Raw genomic sequence first — 24,675 nt, 5'->3', positions numbered from 1 at the left:
TGAACCCCAAACCCTCCCTGTTTTCCTTTCTACCTCCCGTGTGCACCCCCCTACCCGCCACCCGAGGCAGGTGCGGTCGCTGAAGCAGGCTGCTGACAGGGCGGGGACGCTGCGGAATAGAGACGGGGGAGGAGTCAAGCGCGGGTAGGGGGCCAAGGTGCCACCGAGAAAAAGAGCCCAGGCCCGGCGGACTGCCGGGCTCCTCTCGCCACCCCAGCTCACCGACCGCTCTAGCCCGAGGCGGGGAATAAGACCCTGGCTGCGGTAGAGAGTAGAGGAATAGAGGAGGTGTAAGGGAAGCTCACTAGCAGCTCCCCTGAGGCCGGCGCGGGGAACGGTGTGCTATGGAACGCCCGGGGGAAATGGTCGTCCCGCTACGCCCCACCGCGGCAAGAAAAGACGACGGATGCCCCGCGCGGCTGCGGGTGCTCCTCTGCTGGACACAAGCCGGCTTTGCCGGGGCCACAAAAGTTCTGGCGAGGAACACCCTCAGTACAGGCGGAAAATCATCCTCTTCAGGCAGCCAGCTCCTTTCCTGTCCTCCCCCTTACTATGGACTGCGGGAAGCAAGACCCTGGTGATGATATGATGGCAGAAAATGAAAATAATAATGGTGACTGTACTTAGATATCCCAGGTGGGTGAGCGGTGGCAAAAAGCAGACCCCTGCCCCCTGCCCTCCCGCCTATTTCCAATCCGGGGCTAAGGTCAACCCAAAGTGGTGGCAGCAGCGTCAGTCAATTACGGGTCATAGTACTAAAAGTGTTCCCTCCACTACTCACTGAGCATTTCACGCCTTCGAAACTAGGACCAGTCGCAGAATGAGAGGTGGACTGCAGACAGGAGAGCTGCTGAAAGCTGAAAGGCATCTGACTTGGGGTGTTGATTGTCCCAAACCAGGGTGCTCTGGAGATTTGGTTCTTCCCAGACATGTTGCCTCAGTTTATAGATGGAGCCAAGTACACTTCCCTCTGTGTTAGGGACAGATGGGTGGAAACTCCACCACCACCATGTCAGAACCAGGCTTCCTGGCACTGGATGGCATGTGGCTAGTTTTACAGGGCTCTTCTTACAATGGCCCTAGGGTATCTTTGTGTGAGGGGGAGAATATCTTATCCACCAAGAAAGCTGAACTTCCCTCGTTTCTGGAGCACAGTAGAAGGTGTATACAAACACAAATTTTTGTTATTGCAGTCTATTGTTATTATGGCCAAAACAGTCAACTCTTTCTTCAAGGCTTTGGCTCCCCTGGACTCTCCACAGATGCTGCCCTAGGCCCTGTTACCCCAGTACCCCCACTCTTACTGCTTCAGCACACAGTGAGGACAGCTCTGTCATGGACCTCTGGGACTGGATTCCACTTGGCTGGTCAGCTCTTGACAGAAGCCCTGAGAAGTGTCATTCTAGGAGTTGTCCTGGAGACTCCAGATGTAACTGAAGGGCATTGCCAGGCCTCTCAGAGGCTATCTTTGCCCAGATTTCCCAAGCAAACACAGGGTGCTTCACTGCAGTATTCTCTGCCTCTGGGACCAGTTCCTTGCCCAGTTGGCAGAAGGCCTGTCTTGTCCTCCAACTTGCTATTCTAGCTTGATTAGCAGCAAATCTCTGGCATCAATCTCAGCTCCGAATGACCTAATCAATTTATGTAATAGGGAAATGATGAGTTCCCTGCACATAGGCACAGGATTTTTAGGGAACCAGCCCTGTGATAAATGCGGCTTTTGCCCACTAAATCAATATTTAAGCTACTGACTTCCAGCTGGCTATGCTCAGAGCCTTTACCTCAGCCCTGAATTGCTGCAATAGACTCCTAAGGACAAGGGCTTGCTTAGTGTCTCCCCACTTAGGTCCATCCTGCCTGCACCTGCCAGTCATCGCTGTGATCATGCCCATCTGATCATGTGATTGATGTATCTAAACCGCAGTCTCCAATGGCTCCCCTAAAGCTATAAAAATGTAGTCTTTAAACCCTTGAGGCTGCCATTCAAAGACCTTGATGAGGTGATTCCTAACAAATCATTCCAACCTCTCCTTCTACTAACTTTTACTTATTCCCCAAGTACTCTATATCCAGCCCAATCACACCAGGCCTTTACGTGTGCTGTGGCCCGTACTACAGCACTATCTTCTCTCTTCTTCTCTCCAGCTCTTTAGAAAAGCCAGCTCAACTCAAGTTAGACATTTTTTTCCAGGAAGTTTTTTCTTTGTAGGATGTTTTGAGCCAATCACTTTGATGCCATCTTTTCAACTCCATGATTATTGAATGTGCTATGCACTCAAAAATTTCAGATAAGACATGCAAATAGGTACGGCCTCTCTTTCTCTTTTCTGTCTCACTCTGTGTGTCTTTCTGCCATACACACACACACACACACACACAATATAGGAGTATTAACCAAGAAAATTAGGTAAGGTCAAATGGAACCAGTTGGCAACTCCACTCCTAGGTATATACATATACCCAAGGAGATAAACAAAAATGTACCTTCACAAAAACTTGTACATTAATATTCATAGCAGCACCATTCATAATAGCCAAAAAGTAGAAAGTGATGAACCTGTAAGTCCATTAACTGATTAATAATAAATAAAATATAGTATATTTATACAATGACATATTTGGCAAGAAGAAGGAATGAAGTACTAATATATACTACAATGTGCATAAATCTTGAAAACATACTAAATGAAAGAAGCCAGTCACAAAGGACCACATATTGTATGATTCCATTTGTATAAAATATCCAGAATAGACAAATCTATAAAGACAAAACAATTTAGTGGTTGCTTAGGGGTGGGGGTTCAGGAGAATGGTAGTGTCTGCTAATGGGGATGGGGTTTCTTTTGGAAGTGATAAAAATGTTCTAAAGTTGATTGTGGTGATGATTGCACAGCTCTGTAAATATACTAAAAAGCATTGAATTGTACACTTTAAATGAATGAAGTGAATGGTATGTGAGTTACATCTCAGTAAAGCTGTTAAAAAACAAATACAATGGACCAGGCACAGTGGGAGGCCGAGGCGGGTGGATCATGAGGTCAGGAGATCGAGACCATCCTGACTAATACAATGAAACCCCATCTCTACTAAAAATACAAAAAAATTAGATTAGGCCAGGCGTGGTGGCTCACACCTGTAATCCCAGCGCTTCGGGAGGCTGAGGTGGGAGGATCACGAGGTCAGGAGATTGAGACCATCCTGGCCAACACGATGAAACCCTGTCTCTACTAAAAATACAAAAATTAGCTGGGCATGTTGGTGGGCACCTGTAGTCCCAACTACTCAGGAGGCTGAGGCAGGAGAATGGCGTGAGCCCAGGAGGCGGAGCTTGCAGTGAGCTGAGGGCTCACCACTGCACTCCAGCCTGGGCAACAGAGCGAGACTCCATCTCAAAAAAAAAAAAATTAGCTGGGCGTGGTGGCAGGCACCTGTAATCCCAGCTACTCGGGAGGCTGAGGCAGAGGAATTGATTGAACCCGGGAGTCAAAGGTTGCAGTGAGCCGAGATCACGCCACTGCACCCACTGTACTCCAGCCTGGGTGATGGAGCAAGACTCTGTCTCAAAAACAAACAAACAAAAAAGATATGAATTGAGATAATCTTTATCCAAAAAATGGAAACAGAAATTTATCCCAAGGAAAATAATTGCTTTTAGAAATGAGAAAATTTGAAACAATTTAGTGGTGTTACAGAGAAAATTATGAAATTAAATTTGAATAAAGGAGTTTGCTCCAAAATACTTTCTCTTAAAAATTAATCTGTGATGGTAAAATTTTGGTGACAAGTTTTGCATTCCAAGTAGTAGCAGATTCAAAATGTTCTGGTTGCCTTCAAACTTGTTTGATCTTCTTGTTCTCAGAACTCCTCTAGTACTCATTGTCTGCATTACTTATTGGCAATTAGCTGTGTAATGAGATACTTTTTTTTTTTTTTTAAATGGAGAAGATGGTTATCGCTATCCTGTGAAGGGTCAGTTGAGTTGCCTTCTTAGTAGTATAGATGCAGCAGCCCTCCTCCCCCCATTCTCCTGGAATTAGGTTTTTATAAAACCTTTATGTTTTAAGTCATTTGGCAAATGTTTCCTCACACCATGTTTCACAGAGCTGGTAGCTGGGAAGAAGTGAACTAGTTTTACCCAGGGCCTTCCAGAATGGAAGGGAAAGACATCTGATTTGTCTTCTGTGAATTTAAGATCAAGGAGTCTTGTTGAGGAAAGCATGGGGAGAGTATGGTCACAGCCCAGGAGCTGGGAGAAAGGCCCTTTAAATAAAATTATTCTGGGGAAGCAGGAGTCTGACTGGAGGCTTAGACAAGGGTCTAAGTGCTTTGGTGACACAGGATGTAACTGATGCTGGATGCCCTGTAGTTCAATCTCCCTAGAACTGTGTGGGATTTGAAGACAAGGTTGAATCTGGACTTGTGACCTGAGAAGACAGTAGCCTTGGTGCCTGAAGTGGTTCCTTATGATAAAGTGCATCTTGAGTGGTGATAGGCAAGAAATGTCTCAAATGGTGCAGCAGCACTTAACAATAACATTTGTAATAGCACTTACAATACTGTCCTCCTTTTCTTTCCATTGGCATTTGGAGGACAGGGTTCCTGTTGGACTGGAAAAAACGTGGGTAACATGCCTCTATTTTCATATTGCTCTTATGCCTAGATGTTCTATCCGTTATTGAAGGTGAAATATTGAGGTCTGCAACTACAAGAGTAAAACTATGTAGTTCTCCCTTCAATTATGTCAATGCTGGTGTCATATATTTTGAGGCTCTGTTGTTCGCTGCATATATGTTACAATTGTTATAGCTTCTTGATGGATTTACCCTTTTGTTAATAGAGATGGTGTCTGATTTACAATGGTTTGACTTACAATTTTTTGGCTTTACAATGGTGTAAAACCATTGCACTTTTGACTTAATGTGTAGTAGTCAATAAATTACATAAGATACTCAGCACTTTGTTATACAATAAGCTTTGTGTTAGATTATTTTGCCCAATTGTAAGCTTATATACATTTTAGACTTAGGATATTTTCAATTAATGATGGAAATATAAAAGAATTTATCCCAAGGAAAATAATTTCTTTAAAATAAAAAAATGGGAAAATTAGAAACAATTTAACTGTTCTATAGAGAAAATAATGAAATTAATTTTGGATATAACCCTATCATAATTTGAGGAGCATCTCAAAATTTTGTCTCTTATAATAAATTTTCTTTTTGAGACAGGGTCTCACTCTGTTGCCCAGACAGAAGTGCAGTGGCACAATTACAGCTCACTGCAACCTAAAACTCCTGGGCTCAAGCAATCCTCCCACCTTACCCTCCCAAGAAGCTGGGACCGTAGGCATGTACCACCATGCCTGGCTAATTTTCTTATTTTTTGTAGAGATAGGGTCTCACTATGTTGTCCAGGTGTGGTCTCTCAAAGTGCTAGGATTACAAGCATGAGCCACCACAACTGGCCTACAACAATTTTTGGCTTACAGCCCATTTTTTCTAATATTAGTATAGCCACCCAGTTCTTTTTTGGTTACTGTTTGCATGGAATATCTTTTTCCATTCTTTCATTTTCAACATATTTGTCCTTAGAGCTTCAGTTAGTTTCTTGTAAACAGCATATAGTTGGGTCATGAGACTATCTTATAACTCAGCTTGTTAAAAATTTGTAATTGTTCAGCTGTTTTCTGGTTATTTCCAAATAACTGATGAACAGATATTTATTGAGAACCTACCAAGTATAAAGCAGTGTACTATAAACTGTGTGTGTGTGTGTGTGTGTGTGTGTGTGTGTGTGATGAACCTTACTCTCCCTGCAAGAGCTTAGAGTCTGGCTGGGGTGATAAGATGCCCATGTATGAAGCAGTAAGGACTATGATATAGCAGATACAGTTAGGAGCTGACTATATGGTGCTGGTCATGGGAGGTCAGAGAAAGGAGCCTGTAACAAGGGCTGCAGGAGTCAGGAAGCTTTGGATAACAGGAAGAATGGGGGCAAGGCCTAAAGGATGGGTAAGGTTTGGATTGACTGAAAGAGAGGGAACATCCCAACCAGAAGTATTGACCTGGGTGCAAGTATAGAAGCAAGAAAAAACATTGCATTCAAGGAACTATGGTGGGCTAATGTTGAGTATGGGTGAGAGGAGAGGGAAGAGTCTGTTTCTTATAATCCAGGACCTCCATTGGTGGCCTCTCAGCCTGTCAATACAACTTTAGGGCATAGATTAACTGACCCTGTGAAACCCAAAGGTGAGTTTTTTCCTTCTAAAATGAGAGTCAGATATGTAATATATGTGGACTCTGGCTTGATGAAGCCAATTTTATGGCAAACTTTGTCTCCACACAAACATGGCCACACTGAAAAGCACAAGCTATGTCTGCAGGGGAAAAGGAAGACAAATTAGGAACATATTGGGTGCAAAGTTGGGGGCTCTGGTATTAAAACATCCCTGGGCTCAGTTGCCATGTCTGTCTTTGTGAAGAATGCACTATGTCATCTTTAAGTCACCATAATATTTGAGGATTAATAAAGCCACTGATTGCTACCTTTTGATAGGGGGTTTGGAAATGAAGACAAGAATCCCAGAGTGAAGAGGAGCCTTAAAGCTTTGAGGGCAACTCCTTATTTCCTAATCCTCTTGTGCAGAAAGTTGTGGGTTCCTTGTTTGAATGTCTTTATGGAGTCCTGTCTTCTAATGCTGAATCACTCTTTATTAAGAAGTGATTTTTTAAAAATGATTTTTAAATATCTATCTCATCTCTTTCTTATTTTAAAATCTAATCCAGATTTTTTTGTTCTCTAGGTAAGGCCATACATGTATTGATTTTTGTCTCAAATGGATTTTGATATAACTTTTTAAGACTGTATAAGTAATGCATAATTAAATTCTGATATGACTTTTAAAAACTATATAAAGTAATGCATAATTAACTTAGAATAATTGGAAAATTCAGGAAAGCTAAAAATAAGAAAATTAAAATTACCCCCAATTCTATCACATTATGCAGAGAAAATTACTGTTATCAATCATTTTAATGATCTTACCGCCTGGTTGGTTGGCTCTATCTATCTGTCTATCTATCTACAATATACATACACATATTTGATTTTAGTAAAGTTATAGGATATTTTACATACTACTTTAAACTTACTTTTTTATTTAACATCATACATCATCCAAGACATCTTTTGATTTAAACATATTTGTTGAGCACCTACTATGTGCCAAGCACTGTCCAAGGTACCTGAGATTGTTCAATGAACATGGAGTTTATATTACTTTTATGTCAATAAATACACATGAAGTATCATTTGTTGGCATAGTGTACTCTAAAATAAAGTTTTAGCTGAATTTCACATTGGTAGATATTGCTGGATTCTTAAGATTTCCTACTCTTCCCTCTTCTCTGTCTTTAGTTCATCACTCTATTTTTCCCCTATTAAAATATCAGCAAATGTTTGAGTTTGGCTTCTCAGGGAGACTTCTAGTTCCCCCCCAAATCTCTGTTCAACCTCTTTTTTAGCAATAGAACTCCTATTATATTTGAGATGTCACTGTGACCAGTTAAAAGACCCTATTTTCTGGCCGGGCGTGGTGGCTCATGCCTGTAATCCCAGCACTTTGGGAGGCCGAGGTGGGCGGATCACGAGGTTGGGAGATGGAGACCATCCTGGCTACCACAGTGAAACCCTGTCTCTACTAAAAATACAAAAAATTAGCCGGGCGTGGTGGTGGGCGCCTGTAATCCCAGCTACTCAGGAGGCTGAGGCAGGAGAATGGCGTGAACCTGGGAGGCGGAGTTTGCAGTGAGCCGAGATCACGCCACTGCGCTCCAGCCTGGGTGACAGAGCGAGACTCTGTCTCAAAAAAAAAAAAAGACCCTATTTTCCATTCTCCCTTATAAGGTGAAACTGTATTTTTTAATTCTAGCAAAATATTATGTGGGACTTCCAGGAAGGCTGCATAAAAGAAAGCTAATTCCACAGGAAGGGGGGCCCTTTTGCCCTTCTGCCATTTCTCCTTCCTCAGTCATGCTTCCTAGAATATAGATGTGATGACTGGGACTCCAGCTACCATCTTGAATCATGAGGTGATTTTGAGGATGGAAGCCACAGTGTGAAGGAGCAAGTTCCTGCATGAATGAGTCTGAGATTGGAATTTACACCTTCAAACGTGGTGAGACCATCAACAGGCCTGACCTTCATTTGCTTTAATTTTTTCCTCTTATCTCCCAATCTCTCCTCTTCTCTCAGGTATTTGTACCTTGTGTTCTCATCACGGTTGACTTTCCTGTAGGATTTTCCCCTCCACTTGGTTCCTCTATATTCTTGCAATTGGGAGAGATGAAATGTCAATAACTTTCCTAATCCAAAACCAATAGGCTGTCAGAACCAAGAACAAAAACAAAGCAAGGGAGGAAGGCTTAGGAGAAAGATGCTAGAGGGTTGCCATAGCTAATATTTCATCATTTGAATGAGTCAGGAATTTACAAATATTGAACTGATCGTTTTAGAGAGTTAGAACATTTGTTTTAGCTAGGCAACTCTAAAAAGAGGATGAGACCCAGAGGAGGAAAGAATGGAAGGTGGCATTGGAAGTAGATAGATTATGGAAGCAATGATTTTTATAATGAAATATTCTCATTTATTAACTTGTCTGTGGGTTGTGAAACATACAAAGATGAGATTTGTTCATTAGACATTAATTAAAACTGCAATGCTGAAAATGGATCACAGCATAGAACATGATGTTTGGTGTAAATAAATGCGTAGGAAACTGGGGGTAACTGTTTTACTTGCTAATAGCCCAGAAATGAGCATTGGTGAGGGGAAATTGGAGGAGGGGTGTGTAGTAGGGGATGATGTCTGGAGGGGTAGCATTGGTGCAGTTAGGTGTGGGGATGGGGTGGGGAGAAGACTCTTGGGGATTCCTTTCCAGGTATTACATGGGTCAATAGGGCTTCTAGTGGGGAGGAATGTTTCTTGTGAATAGAAGGTCTTCTTTATAGTTGAGCACATGAGTGTGGTCAGTCAGCTTCCCTTTTTCTCCCTCCCTCCCTCGCTTTCTTCCTTCCTTCCTCCTATGTAACAATTTTTTTTTTTAATTTTTTTTGAGACAGAGTCTCACTCTGTCGCCCAGGCTGGAGTGCAGTGGTGCAATCTCGGCTCACTGCAAGCTCTGCCTCCCAGATTCACGCCATTCTCCTGCCTCAGCCTCCCGAGTAGCTGGGACTACAAGCGCCCACCACCTTGCTTGGCTAATTTTTTGTATTTTTGAGTAGAGACGGGGTTTCACTGTGTTAGCCAGGATGGTCTCGATCTCCTGACTTCGTGATCCGCCCACGTCAGCTTTTAAACCTCTACTCTGTGCCAGGCACTGTGCTATTAAGGATCCTAACTCATTTAAAATTGCCTTTATATTAATGACTGGGTAGGAGGGACGGTGGGAGTACCATTAGGGGCTGTTGGAATAGCAGATAAAGAAGCTAAGGCCCAGAAGGGCAGTCAGAGGTACTCACTTAGTAGTGCATTTGCAGTCTCCATCAACCCAACAATCCCCTGGGCTGGCTGGCCTTGAAATGGATGGTATTCTACCTCCTTATAGTATTGGACCCTCCTGCATGGAAGTTCCTTGGGGCTCTTATTGAATATGCAGGCCTTTCTGTTCAGCATATTCAGCAACTCAGAGCCTTATAGTAGAACAATTGGAGGAGAATTGTCAGATGGAGATGAGGGAGAATGAAAGGGGAGACAGAAGACAAAAGCTGGAGAAGAGAACAGCTTGAGAAAGGTTTCCTGGAAAGTTCAAATCTTTGCATGCATATTGAGCAGAAGCAAAAGTGCTAAATAAATGCATTCTCAGACATTGATTACAATCTGGATGGGGTTGTCTCACTGTATGAGCCCTTATTATGTTATACTTAAAAAGCATAATATACTGTAACCTGAGGGTAATAAGCCAGCCAAAGTACTTGCAGGATTCACCCTGGGAGCTATAGCCACCCTTAGCATTCTTCATAAGCAGATTTTATCAGGAGAAAACCTCAGGCTGGGGTAGAGGAGGCCCCACTGAGCGAAAATGCCAGGATTCGAGTGACTGTCTCCCCTCTTCCCAATTCTCTTAACAGAAGTTATATCACAAAGGGCCCCAGGCTCATTGGAAGGATCCCAGTTTGGTTTGCTCATTTCTTTCTCCATCAAGTATTATGGAACACCAATTAAATACTAGATATGTGGCTAGATGCTGGATACAAGAGCCAAAATTGACTTGGTTTCTGCCTTCATTCAGCTTCAGGATCAAAAGTTACACAAGTCAATGAAAAATGACCATGGTGACAATGGCTATGAAGAAAGACTATGTTGTTTCAGGAGACGCATATAGGGATATTTGACTTAGACAGGGCTGAGACAGGTAGGCATTGACCAGGAAGAGGGTGAGTGAATGACAGAGGGCAGCTGTGCAGCTTGGAATGGCATGCCAAGGCTGTTGGCAGGAGGAGAGAACTGTGGAAGACCACTGTGAGGGCATTTGGGGCTGGGCAGAGGCCTGATCTTACAGGGCTTTGGAAGCCCTGTTACTGGAAAGGGGTCCCAGTCCAGACCCCAAGAGAGGGTTCTTGGATCTCGCGCAAGAAAGAATTCAAGGCAAGTTCATAGACTAAAGTGAAAGTAAGTTTATTAAGAAAGTAAAGGAATAAAGAATGGCTACTCCATAGACACAGCAGCCCTGGGGGCTGCTGGTTGCTCATTTTTATGGTTATTTCTTGATTGTATGCTAAACAAGGGGTGAATTACTCCTGCCTTCCCTTTTAGACCATATAGATAACTTCCTGATGTTGCCATGGCATTTGTAAACTGTCAGGGTGTTGGTGGGAATGTAGCAGTGAGGATGACCAGAGGTCACTGTTGTCGCCATCTTGGTTTTGGTGGGTTTTAGCCAGCTTCTTTACTGCAAGCTGTTTTACCAGCAAGGTCTTTATGACCTGTATCTTGTGCCAATCTCCTACCTCAACTTGTGACTTAGAATGCCTAACTGTCTGGGAATGTAGCCCACTAGGATTCAGCCTCATTTTACGCAGCCCGTATTCAAGATGGAGTTGCTGTGGTTCCAACACCTCTGACAGCCCCATAAAAATTCCTAAGAAAAAGGGGAAGCCATGGTGTTCTAAGCAGAGGGTGATGGACTCACCAGCTACTTCTGCCTCACCCAAGGTCTCATTGTGCATCAGGAGAAGGCTGTTCAGAGCCTTGACTCCCTGTCTCTTCAGAGGGAGCCTTGACTCCCTCTCTGTTCAGAGCACTTGCCCCATCTAGGGATACCCAACTGCTGTTTGTCACATGCATCAATGTGAAGAGACCACCAAACAGGCTTTGTGTGAGCAATAAAGCTTTTTAATCACCTGGGTGCAGGCAGGCTGAGTCCAAAAAGAGAGTCAGCAAAAGGTGGTGGGATTGTCATTAGTTCTTATAGGTTTGGGATAGGTGGTGGAGTTGGGAGCAATGTTTTGCGGGCAGGGGGTGGATCTTACAAAGTACATTCTGAAGAGTCAGGAGAATATTACAAAGTACCTTCTTAAGGGTGGGGAAATATCACAAAGCACATTATCGCAAGGGCCAGGGAGGATATTACAAAGCACCTTCTCAAGGGTGGGGAGGGTGTATTGTCAAAAAGTCAATTGATCAGTTAGGGTGGGGCAGGAACAAATCACAATGGTGGAATGTCATCAGTTAAGGCAGGAACTGGCTATTTTCACTTTTGTGGATCTTCAGTTGCTTCAGGCCATCTGGATGTATACGTGCAGGTCACAGGGTATATGATGGCTTAGCTTGGGCTCAGAGGCCTGACATTCCTATCTTCTTATATTAATAAGAAAAACGAAACAAAATAGTGGTAAGTGTTGGGGTGGTGAAAATTTTGGGGGGTGCTATGGACATATAACGGGTGATGTTTCTCAGGGCTGCTTCGAGCGGGATTAGGGGTGGCGTGGGAACACAGAGTGGGAGAGATTAAACTGAAGAAAGATTTTGGGATAAGGGGTGATATTGTAGGGTTGTTAGAAGGAGTATTTGTTGTATAGAATGATTGGTGATGGCCTGGATGTGGTTTTGTATGAATTGAGAAACTAAACGGAACACACAAGGTCCAAATAAAAGAAGAAGAAAAATAGGTATTAAGGGGCTAAGAATTGGGAGTACCCAGGACATCCAATTAGAGACTGTCCAAGGGGGTTCAGCATAATTATTTGCTTGGTTGGCGAGTTTTGGGGCTCTATCCTTGAGTTTTTTTATGTTGTCATATACCAGGCCAGATTGATTTAGGTAAAAACAACACTCTTCATTTAAAAATATACAGTTCTCCTTTTTCAGCAGTGAGTAAATCAAGGCCTCGGTGGTTCTGGAGGACAACTGCAGCTGAAGAGTCAACTTGGGCTTGGAGGACAGATAAAGTTTGTGATATATTTGTAATGCTAGCAGAAAAGTCATTAGAGAGGCTGCGGAATGTTGTGACAGAGGTTGTTATGCCTGCTCTTCCAGTTCCAAGTGCAATAGTAGAGGCAGAAAGTCCTAGACCTACAAGTATAGGGATTAGTGGGATGACTCTTTTTTGTCGTGTTGGTGTCATGAGAGGGACAAGCAGACGTTCATTCCCATCTGCAAACTGGATTTTGGGGGTAAGGAAGACTAGAGTACATGTGCCCATCCATTTGGCAGGTACGCACATGTAGATGGAAGAGCTACCTAAAAAGAGGAGACCTTGTATCAGGCAGAACTGGACATGTAAAGTGAAAAAGTGAGAGGGTGTACTGAAAGAGGAGTCCTGCACCCAAAATCCTAGAGATCCAGCAAGGGCAGCAGCCATTAGAGGTTATAATGGGGACTGATGGTACAACTGCATAGAGGGAGAGGTTTGGTTTTTGTGGTACGTGAGAAAGTGCATAGTGTCTATGAGTAACCTTTCACTGCTATTCATGGGGCTGGGTATAAGCAAGCAAGAGGAGGGCCTAGGAGGAGATTCAGACAAGCAGGGGGAGGGTAGCCAAGGATAGAGTGAGATGCAGGGTTGGTGTCTTCCTTAACAATAGTGACTGCCAATGTTTTTTAGTTTGTCAATAATGATAGAGGGCTTATCAGTAATGTGAAGTTGGAATGCTCCCATCTGTTTGATACTGTGTGTGGCTGGGTTCTGGAGATAAAGAGTAAAGGAACGTTTGGACGGTGGAAGGTTGCCTAAAGGGATTCCAGTAGGCTGTTGTCAGGAGTTGCATAAAGGAGCGGCAACATGGATAGTTGTTTGTGTGGTTAGAGGTCCAAATATGGCGGGGGGCGGGGTGTGGAATTGACATAAGGGGAAAGGTGCCGTAAGTAGATGTGGAGAAGTGTGGCAGCTTTTTGGTGCAAAGTGTCTGGGGAGTTCTCACCAAATCTGTCTAGAAAATAAAGAAGTTCCTCAGGTGGGTAAAGATGAGGGCTATTAAAGGAGGTCCGGGGTGCAGGGAGGCAGGAGAGGTAGCCCAGTTGGCCTGTAGAGCAGGGATGGCTGTGTAAGAGTAGGAAGAAAGGGAAATGCATAGCCAACAATTCTTTGCTAGAGAAGGATTGGAGGCAGTGAGGAGAGAGTGGGTGAGATTGATAGTGTGCTGGAGGTAACTAGGGAGAGGTAGAGAGTGACTGGAGAATGGGGGCAAGGATAAGAGTGAGTAGAAAAGTAAAAAAAAAAAAAGGACTTCATCAGGATAGAAGAACTGGAGTGTACCTTGCCACTGAAGATCTTCTATCCACTTCAAGAGAGACTTAGGGGTGGCGGTTTGAGGTAAAACCAGGAAATATCAGTTATGATGGTTTGGAGGAAAAGTGTGGCATTTACAAGTAGTTGAGAATGGTGAATAGGAGTATGACTAGACAGATAGTAGGGATGACAAGTTTTTGGGGTGCAGTCCAAGTAGTGGGGGTGACTGTAAAGCCCTGTTGCAAAAAAGTAGGGTAAGGATGAATAGACCTGATAGAATGAAGGGATGTATTAGGCTCATAAGGGTTATTACTGCTCTTCAGAAATGCGAGTGAGTTTAAGGGAAGTAGGGGAGAGTACTCACAATTTCCAGGAGGAAGAAGAGAGATCAGGCTGGCTGGCTGATGGGCACAGCTTTATTCTGGAATGGTGAACCCAATGGGGAGGGTCCTGCAGGAGGACAGCATTTGGGGTAATATAGATGACTAAGTAGGGTCCGGTCCATAGAGGTTGTAGAATTTGAGGGGTCAGATTCTTAACAAGAACTGATCATCCAGCTAGGGTGTCTTCATATGGCTGGGAATCTGGAGTAGGCAAGAGAAGATTAGCAGCCTGGTGATTTTCCTGTCTAGCCTGATGGAGGACTAGAAGATAGTCACATAGAGGGCTGGTGTCTGGGATGAAGTTGGGGCCAAGCAAGAAAGTGCATCCATATAAAAGTTCAAATGGACTATACCCTGTAGCATCTCGAGGACAAGCTGTAATTCTGAGCAGGGCAAGAGGTAAAAGTACCGTCTAGTCCTTTTTAAGTTGGAGGCTGAGCTTGGTGAGGTGTGTCTTTAAAAGACCATTAGTCTGTTCTACCTTTCCTGAAGATTGAGGATGGTAAGGGGTATGAAGGTTCCACTGAATACCAAGAGCCTGAGAAACTGCTTGGGTGATTTGACTAGTAAAGGCTGGTCCGTTATCAGACTGTATAGAGGTGGGAAGGCCAAACCAAGGAATTCTGTCTGACAGAAGGGAAGAAATGACCGCGGTGGCCTTCTCAGACCCTGTGGGAAAGGCCTCTACCCATCCAGTGAAAGTGTCTACCCAGACCAAGACGTATTTTAGTTTCCTGACTCGGGGCATGTGAGTAAAGTCAATTTGCCAGTCCTGGGCAGGGGCAGATCCCCGAGCTTGATGTGTAGGGAATTGGGCGGGGGTGGGGGGGTGGAGGAGCCTGAACAATCCCTGAGGAGTAGTAGAGTAGCAGATGGAACACTGAGAAGTGATTTCCTTGAGGGTAGATTTCCATGAAAGAAAGGAAATGAGAGGTTCTAAGAGGTGGGCTAGCGGCTTGTAACCTACATGGAAGAGGTTATGAAATGATGACAGAATAGAATGGGCCTGTGAGGCTGGAAGGAGATATTTTCCTTGGTCCAAGAAACATTTGCCTTGTGTGAGAAGACATGGATAGATGGAGGTTTTAGTGGGAGAGTAGGTGGGAGTTACCAATGAGAAGGAGAAAAACTGGCCGTGAGGGACAGAAGTTGTAATGCTCGCTGCTTCTTTAGCTACCTTCTCAGCATAAGCGTTGCCCTGAGCAATGGGATCTGATGCCTTTTGATGGCCCTTGCAGTGAATGACTCCAGCTTCCTTTGGAAGTAAAGTGGCCTTGAGAAGAGTTTTTATTAAAGAGGCGTTAATGATGGAGGACCCTTGCATAGTGAGGAAACCTCTTTCAGCCCATGTAACAGCATGGTGGTGCAGGATATGAAAGGCATATTTAGAGTCAGTAAAATATTGATGCATAGTCCCTTTGCAAGAGTGAGGGCCCGAGTTAAGGCAATGAGTTCAGCTTGCTGAGAGATAGTGGAGGGGGGCAGAGTGGCAGACTCAATGATAGATGTGGAAGATACTATAGCGTAGCCTGCCTTTGCTGGTTAGTGGCGATTAGGCCTGGTGGAACTGCCATCAATAAACCAAGTGTGATCAAGGTGAGGAAAAAGAAAGAAGGAAATATAGGGAAATGGAGTGAATGTCAGGTGGATCAGAGAGATACAGTCTTGGGGGTCAGATGTGGTATCTGGAATAATGTGGGAGGCCGGATTGAAGTCCAGGCCAGGAACAATGGTAACTGTGGGAGACTCAACAAAGAGTGAGTATAGCTGAAGGAGCCAGGGAGCAGAAACTATACGTGTCGGGTGTGAGGAAGAAAATAGATTTTGGAAGTTATGAGAACTGTAGAGAGTGAGTTGAGCATACTTTGTGATTTTAAGGGCTTCTAAAAGTATTAGGGTGGCGGCAGCCACTGCATGGAGACATGATGGCCAGCCTAAAACAGTAAGGTCAAGTTGTTTGGATGAAAGGCTACAGGGCATGGTCCCAGTCCTTGTGTAAGAATCCCAACTGCACAGCCCTGCACTTCGGCTGTGTGTAATGAAAAGGGTTGGGATGAGCCAGGGAGAGCTAGTGTGGGGGCAGTATCTAAAGCTGTCTTCAAGGAACAGAAAGAGGAGTGGGAAAAGGATTTAGGATCTATGGGGTCAGCTAGGTTTCCCTTTGTGAGTTTATATAATGGTTTTGTTAGGATGGCAAAACCAGGTATCCAAAGGTGAAAATATCCAACCATGCCCAGGAAGGAAAGGAGTTGTTGTTTTGTAGAAGGGGTTGGGGTTTGAGAGATCAGCCAGACATGACCGGCAGGGAGAGCATGTGTGTTTTCATGAAGAATTATGCCGAAGTAGGTAATGGATGGAGAAGAAATTTGAGCTTTGGAGGGGGATACCTGATATCCCTTGGAGAATAAATGTTAAAGGAGCAGGAGGGTGTCTTGTTGAGAAGATTCAAAGGAGGGGCTACAAAGTAGAAGGTCATCAATATATTGAATAAGGTGAGAAGTGGAGGCGTGGAAAGAAAGTAAATCATGAGAAAGAGCTTGGCTAAAGTAATGAGGGCTGTCCCTGAAGCCTTATGGCAGTACAGCCCAGGTAAGCTGCTGGGACTAATGGGTGTCAGGGTCAGTCCAGGTAAAAGCAAAGAGAGGCTGGGATGAGGGTTGCAGGGGAATAGTGAAAAAAGCGTCTTTGAGATCAAGAACAGAACAGTGAATTGTGGAGGAAGGTATTGAGGATAAAAGAGTGTACAGGTTGGGCACCACTAGGTGGATAGGCAAAACAATTTGGTTGATAAGGCACAGATCCTTAACTAACCCATAAGACTTGTCCGGGTTTTGGACAGGTAAAATGGGGGAATTGTAAGGAGAGTTTATAGGCTTTAAAAGCCCATGCTGTAGCAGGCAAGTGATAACAGGCTTCAATCCCCTTAAAGCCTGTTGTGGGATGAGATACTGGCATTAAAGCAGGGTAAGGGTGATTAGGTTTTAATGGGATAATAATGGGCGTGAGATTGGTTGCCAGGGAGGGAGTAGAGGTGTCCCATACTTGTGGGTTAAGTTGGGGGGATACAAGAGAAAGATGCAAAGGAAGCTTTGGGTTGGGGAGCAGGGCAGCAATGAGATGTGGCTGTAGTCCAGGGATAGTCAGGGTAGCAGATAATTTTGTTAAAACATCTCAACCTAATAAGGGAACTGGGCAGGTGGGGATAACTAAAAAGGAGTACATAAAAGAATGTTGTCCAATTTGGCACCAAAGTTTGGGAGTTTTAAGAGGTTAGAAGCCTGGCCATCAATACCCACAACAGTTATGGGGGCAAAGGAAACAGGCCCTTGAAAAGAAGGTAATGTGGAGTGGGTAGCCCCTGTATCAATTAAAAAGGGGACAGACTTAGCCTCCACTGTGAGAGTTACCCGAAGCTCGGCGTCTGTGATGGTCCAGGTGGCCTTTGAGGCAATCAGGCAGCGTCAGTCTTCAGCCGCTAAGCTGAGCAGATCTAGGAAGGAGTCAGTCAGAGAGCCTTGGGCCAGAGCTGTAGGGGCTCTGGGAGTGGCTGCCAGGTAAGTTGGACAGTCCAGTTTCCAGTGGGGTCCTGCACAGATGGGACATGGTTTAGGAGGAATCCCAGGCTATGGGCATTCTTTGGACCAGTGACCAGATTTCTGGCACTTGAAGCAAGATCCTGGGGGAGGAGGCCCTGGAGAAATGCCTGGCCACTGCAGTTTAGGCGTTTTGAAGTTCTTGTGTGGTGGAGATGTGGCTGGGGTTTCTCTCACAGTGGAGGCAAGTAATCGCAATTCAGAAATACGTTGCTGCTTGGCTGCCTCTTCTCTATTATTGTACACCTTGAAGGCAAGGTTAATTAAGTCCTGTTGTGGGGTTTGAGGGCCGGAGCCCAGGTTTTGGAGTTTCTTTCTAATGTTAGGAGCGGATTGAGTGATAAAATGCATATTGAGAATAAGATGGCCTTCTGGCCCTGCTGGGTCCAAGGCTGTAAAGCATCTCAGGGTTGCTGCTAAACAAGCCATGAACTGGGCTGGGTTTTCATCCTTTCTTTGGGTAGTTTCTTTAAGTTTGTCATAATTAACAGATTTGTATGCTGCCTTTTTAAGCCCTTCAACTAGGCAAGAAGTCATGTAATCTCGCCTAGCTATATACCTGGGGAATCTGCCTGATAGTTCCACTGGGGATCCTCTCGGGGAACTGCTCTAATGCCTTCCTGGAGTCCTGGCTCATGAAGCCGGTGGTTGTCAGTGTGAGAATGGGCTGGAGAAAAAACTCTTTCCTGTTCATCTGGGGAGAGAGTAGAAGTTAGGATGACATTTAAGTCACTCCAGGTTAAATTGTAGGACAGAGTTAGATATTGGAATTCCTGTATATCTTTAGTGGGGTCTCATGAGAAAGAGCCTAAATGCTGGCTGATTTCAGAAAGGTCTGATAGAGAAAAAGGCACCTGTACCCTGACTATGCCTTCAGCTCCAGCCACCTCTCTAAGAGGAAATTTTTGGGCAGATGGGGGAGAGCTAGTCATGGAACGAAACTATAAGCCAGACCGGGTGTGAGGAGGAGAGGTGATAGAAGGGTTGTAGGGTGGGGGAGCAGAGGCTGAAGAAGAGTTGGAGCCTGATTCAGCCTGGCAGGGAGCAACCTAAGGAGGAGCAGTCTGGGGAGCAGGGGAGAGGTCAGATGGGTTGGTAGAAAAGGAAGATTCAGAAGACTCAGCGATGCTTGGGGTTGGTACTGAAGGGACAGGTGGGAGGGAAAGAAGGAGGATTTGGGACGAGTTGCATTGGGAACAGAGACTAGGGAGGGAATGAAGTGAGAAAAATGCCTGGACATAAGGCACCTCAGACCAGTTGTCCATTTTTTGACAAAAATTATCTAGGTCTTGTAGGATGGAGAAATTGAAAATGCCATTTTCTGGCCATTTAGAGACATTATCAAGTTTGTGCTGGGGCCGAGCAGTATTGCAGAAGAAAATAAGATGCTTAGGTTTTAGGTCAGGCGAGAGTTGAAGAGGTTTTAAGTTCTTGAGAACACAGGCTAAGGGAGAAGAAGGAGGAATGGAGGGTGGAAGGTTGCCCATAGTGAGGGAGGCAAGCCCAGAGAAAAGAGAGGGTGGAGACATGGGGGAGGGGGTGGTACTTGCCACCGAGGGGAGGTGGTGCTTGCTACCCCAAGGAGGTGGTACTTGCCACCAAGGTGGAGGATCAAGGCAGACATCCCCGCAGTGATCAGACACCTCTGAAATGTGGGTGAATAATCAGGCAGGCATCCCCCCCAGTAATTAAACACAGATAAAGCATGTCTCCTCTGTCTCTACCAGAAAAAGAAAGGAACCGAAATTAAGGAAGAAAGAGATTGAAGGGTGGAGGCAGGGTGAGAGAGGTTGGAGAAGAGAATGAAAAGACCGCTTACCTGATTTGAAATTGGTGAGATGTTCCTTGGGCTGGCTGGTCTGAGGACTCGAGGTCATAGGTGGATCTCCTCACAGAGTGAGGGCGAGGACAGGGGACTGGTCTCCTGAAGGAGTCCTCCTGTCCCGGGTCTTTGGCACCAAATGTCATGTGCGTCTGTGTGAAGAGACCACCAAACAGGCTTTGTGTGAGCAATAAAGCTTTTTAATCACCTGGGTGCAGGTGGGCTGAGTCCGAAAAGAGAGTCAGCAAAAGGTGGTGGGATTATCATTAGTTCTTGTAGGTTTGGGATGGGCGGTGGAATTAGGAGCAATGCTTTTCAGGCAGGGGGTGGATCTTACAAAGTACATTCTTAAGGGTGGGGAGAATATTGCAAAGTACCTTCTTAAGGATGGGGGAATATCACAAAGTACATTATCACAAGGGTGGGGGAGGATATTACAAAGTACCTTCTTAAGGTTGGGGGAATATCACAAAGTACATTATTGCAAGGGTGGGGGAGGATATGACAAAGTACCTTCTCAAGGGTGGGGAGAGTGTATTGTCAAAAAGTCAATTGATCAGTTAGGGTGGGGCAAGAACAAATCACAATGGTGGAATGTCATCAGTTAAGGCAGGAACCGGCTATTTTCACTTCTTTGGATCTTCAGTTGCTTCAGGCCATCTGGATGTATACGTGCAGGTCACAGGGGATATGATGGCTTAGCTTGGGCTCAGAGGCCTGACACTGTTTATTCAGCCTTGGAAATTCCTCTCAAATGGATGTTTTCTGCTTCCTGAGCCCACTGCCTCTGCAAGAGTGGGAGGCCTAGCCTTTCCAAACCTGGACCGTTGCATCCTCCTGTTCCTCCACTTGACAGTCTTCCCTCTGCAACCCACCCTCCATGGCTGATTTCCTTCCTAAAACACACACTGACCTTTGTCTGGCTCCCCAGAGCCTAGAGGAGCAATCCCAGTCTCATTTAAGGAGCCCTCAAGGCTCTGCTTTTTCTGACCTAACTTACCTGTTGCCTTGTCTCCTTTTTTCCCCAAAATCTTCCTACCTTCCCTGTACATCTGATGCTTTAGCCCCAAGGACCTTCTTGGCCTTCCCCAAACAACACAACATCTCTGCTATTCTCTCTTCCTAGAATCCCCTTCCCTCGTTTTACTGGAAAACTGTAATAGGTCCATTGTCTGATGTGTGCAGCAAATCAATACACCAAGATACTGGGCTGCAGCAGAGACAAGAGATTTAATCATAGAGTTGCCCAGAAAAGAGATGAGAGGGAACCTCAAATCCATCTCCCTGAGGAGTTTGGGGCTAAGGTTTTTAAGGGTTTTGGATTGGGCCAAAGTGTAGAGACCATTGATTGGTCAAATAGTGCAGGGCGAAGTCATAGGACGGGGAACTGAAGAAACTGTATTCTCATGCTAATTCCATTTCTTTGTGGGAGTCTTCAAACTGGCTGGCATCAGCTATTTTGCTGGAATTTGGGATCTGAAAAACATCTTAAGTGATCCTTAAAAAAAAGCCTTATGATTCAAATGTCAGAAATCCTCTTTATAGAAACAATGGGCACGCAAGTGGTCAGGTATTTTGTGCTAGGAGACTTATAGCAACAAGGAAGTGGGTCAAAGTGCAGCCTAATTAATGCTTAGTTATAACAATATTTCTGTCCAGAATTCTGTTAACCCTGTGAGGATGGCTTCAACTCCTTTTCCTCTGTCAACATAGCAAAGGAAATGCCAGAACACCATTGGCTGTCCCAGGCAGGATAATTCTGCTGCTGCAGGTCCTTTTCCCTGGCTGGACTGAACCTCTTGAGGGCAGTTAGTCACATAGTACCTGGCCCATGGTGCCTGCTCAAGGGATGATGAAAGGAGAGGTCACATGTTATATGCTCCCATTTTTGTGAAATTTCCAGGATAAACAAATGTGTAGAGACAGAAAATATATTAGTGGTTGCCAGGGGATAGGGGGAGGAGGGAACTGGAAGGTATGAGGTTTCTTTCTGGGGTAATGAAAATAGTCTGGAATTAGATAGTGGCGATGGTTGCCCAATATTGTGAATATACTGAAAACAATGGAATTGTATACTTTAAAATGGTTACAATGGTGAATTTTGTGGTAGATGAATTTTATCTGAATGTTTTTATTTTAAAAATGTTAAATAAAATTTATAGGAGGCCATTGATTGAGACTGAGCTCCTGCACTAGGCCCCTGTAGGCCAAGCCAAAATGGAAACCCTTGTGCTAAAGTCTCACATCAGCAAACCGAAACTAAATTGTTTATCTTACCTTGCAAGGAATCAGAAGAAAGAGAGAGATAATAAGCAAATCCCCAAACAAGCCAGTGTTATTCCTCATGATAAGGAAGTCCCCTCTTCTTTAACCCTGAGGAAAGGAACCTAAAGTAACTTGATGCTAACCAATCCACTTTTTGTTCCCAGTTTCTGATTTTCTCAGCCCTTTCTGCCTATAAAACCAACCTCCTCGGCTCAGCTTATCGTAGGAATTTTCTAAATTATTGGAGGAGATGTCACCCCAATTCATGAATTGTAAACAAAAGCAAATTCGATCATTTAACTAAATTTGTTGTCATTTTGAATTTTGTCTTTTGACAGAAATGATGAAAAGATGAAGGAATAATAAAATACTTTTTCTTATTTTCTAATTTGCTTTTATCCCAGACCCTTTTGGTCATTCTTCAGCTATTCCCCCATATGCAACCATTATAATCTAAATGAAAGTGTTTACTCATCACAGACCACATGTGAATTATAATCAAATACCAATTAGCAGTCTTGTACTGATGGTGTCTGTTACTTTTGCTGTTTGTCCTTTTCCTGCTGAAGTAGAAACTCTGCAGGGAGAGAAGCTGTCTAGACCTGGTGGATGTCATCTCTAATACATCCATCTGTCTACCTTGCTAGAGACCAAACTTGGACTAACCCCTGCAAAAGAGAAACCAGCAAGGAGAAAAGACATCATTAGGAATGTAGTTTGACTGTGACAAAAGTAGTTCTTCAGAGCTTTTCACACACACACACGGGTTCATTTATTCATCATGAAAACCAGTGTGGGGCAGGGAGGTACCTTTTGATGGGGAAAAAAAGCTTCTGACCTGCCCTCACTAGTGAGTGGGCTGAAGGAGTGAGCTGGGCTCTTCTGACCTGTTGGTTATTTCTGCAGGATAAGGAGAGAGAATGTGTTGAGCTTTCTCTGCATGAGGCTTGTACCTGTTACTCTCATTATTTCATGAGTAGAGCCCAGTCTGCCTGGAACATTGGAAAACAATAGGACATGCAAGCATTGAAGGCCCCACTGTGGCCACTTCAGGAGAAAATGGCAAAGACAAGTCCCAATTAATGAAGTCACCTATGTCAACTCCATTTCAGACAATTAACTCAAGTTCCCATCTTCAGCCCCCAGAGAACTGAGACACATAATTAACTGTAAATTATAGTGACTCCTCCACCCCGAGGTGTCCTAAACATTCTTGTGACCAGAGAATTTTCAGCTGATAAACAAGATATGATAGAAAAAAGTGGAGTTGGGGAACCAGTTACTCTATGAAAACTTTGGTAAGTAGTTTCCCATGGATTAATAAGAAAATCTCCACTCATATTACACAAAGATAATGTCAACCCCATTATAGACACATGATGTTATTATTTGTGGTAAGCTAACATTTTCATAGCACATGCGATGTTGCCAGTGACAGAGCAGGAGCATTGCCATCTTGGACAAGCACTGCCATTTTGAAGTTCCCCTTGATCAAAAACTGCCTAAATCCAACCCAAAGGGCATCAGCCTAATGGCTAATGTCAGTATGACCATAAACCACAACTGACATCTCTGACCAGAAACATTCCAACCCTAAGATAAACCCCTTCCCGACCAAAGACATGCCAGCCCCAAGATAACCTCCCCTTTAACCGGAGAAATGTCAGCCCCAAGATAATCTCCTCTCCAACCAGAGACATTCCAACCCCACAATAAGCTTCTCCTCCACACAGAAACATTCCAAGCCTGTGATAAGCTCCCTCGCCGTGAACCCTTAAATATTCTTAGTCTGTCAGACAGAGCACTCCTGACTAAAATCAGCCAGAAGCCCCTCTCAGGTTTATTCTCTGAAATAAACCTATCTTTGACTGTTGAGCTGCTTTTTTTGTATTTCTTCTCTTCTTTCTGTAACTCTTACAGCAAGCACTATTTTAAGTGCTGTTGATAAACTAACCCATTAGTCTACACAGCAACCCTATAAGTAGATTACTGTTATCCCTTTTTACATATGAGGAAATCGAGGCACAGGTAATTTGCCCAAGGTTACACAACTAGCAAATGGCAGAGCTGGAATTTGAACTCAGGCCACCTGGGTCCAGAGTCCATTCAACAAACAGAGTCCACAGGGTTGTGTGGTTAGTGAGATGGGCAATCCATGCAAGCATGCAATTTGGGCTGAAAGGCTCCCAGTGCAGGACACAGCACACAGAAGTAAATCTGCGTTTAGTAGGATTTCACAGAAGAGTTATTTGTGATTGTGAAAAGCTTTCTGTTGTGCAGTTTTTGTTTTTGTTTTTCCCCAGAGAGGAAACAGATTACATGGACTATTTTCATATGTTTGTGAACTGGCCGTTTGGGCCAGATTAAGGGGTCAGGAACTGGTGGGGAAGGGAGTGGAGGAGGTGGGGTCAGCCTCATTATCCAGCCCTTCCATCCTACAGAGCACTCCCCAAGGCTGCATTCTTCATTTGAATGCATTTCAAAGTGCAGCCTGATTAATGCTCAATTATAACAATATTTCTGTCCAGAATTCTTGTTAACCCTGTGAGGATGGCTTCGACTCCTCTTCCTTTGTCAACATAGTGAAGGAAATGCCAGAACACCATTGGCTTTCCCAGGCAGAGTGATTCTGCTGCTGCAGGTCCTATTCCCTGGCTGGACTGAACCCCCTGGAGGCAGACACTCACATAGTGCTCAGCACATTCTTCAAATGAAGCATTCTTCATCCGCCTCCTGTGCCTTCCGCTGGCACACTGGATTCCTTTCACATTCAAAAAGACTTCAAATCACCTCCCTGTTCTCTAGAGAGAAGTGCCCTGTTTCTTAAGCAAAGTGCTAAACAGAGATAGTTAAATAAATTTTCAAGTAAGTAAGAGAGGGGGCTTC

General features: G+C 44.4%; 1 protein-coding gene across 1 annotated transcript in view; it reads left to right on the top strand.

The window, feature by feature from the left end:
* MSH2 (mutS homolog 2) overlaps positions 1-24,675 on the top strand; it is a 305,392-nt gene that overhangs the window by 159,399 nt on the left and 121,318 nt on the right. The gene's annotated exons all lie outside the window — the stretch shown is intronic.

Source organism: Hylobates moloch, unplaced genomic scaffold (assembly GCF_009828535.3).
Source record: "Hylobates moloch isolate HMO894 unplaced genomic scaffold, HMol_V3 SCAFFOLD_15, whole genome shotgun sequence".
Classification (NCBI taxonomy): Eukaryota; Metazoa; Chordata; class Mammalia; order Primates; family Hylobatidae; genus Hylobates; species Hylobates moloch.
This window is presented reverse-complemented; position numbering and strand designations above follow the sequence as displayed.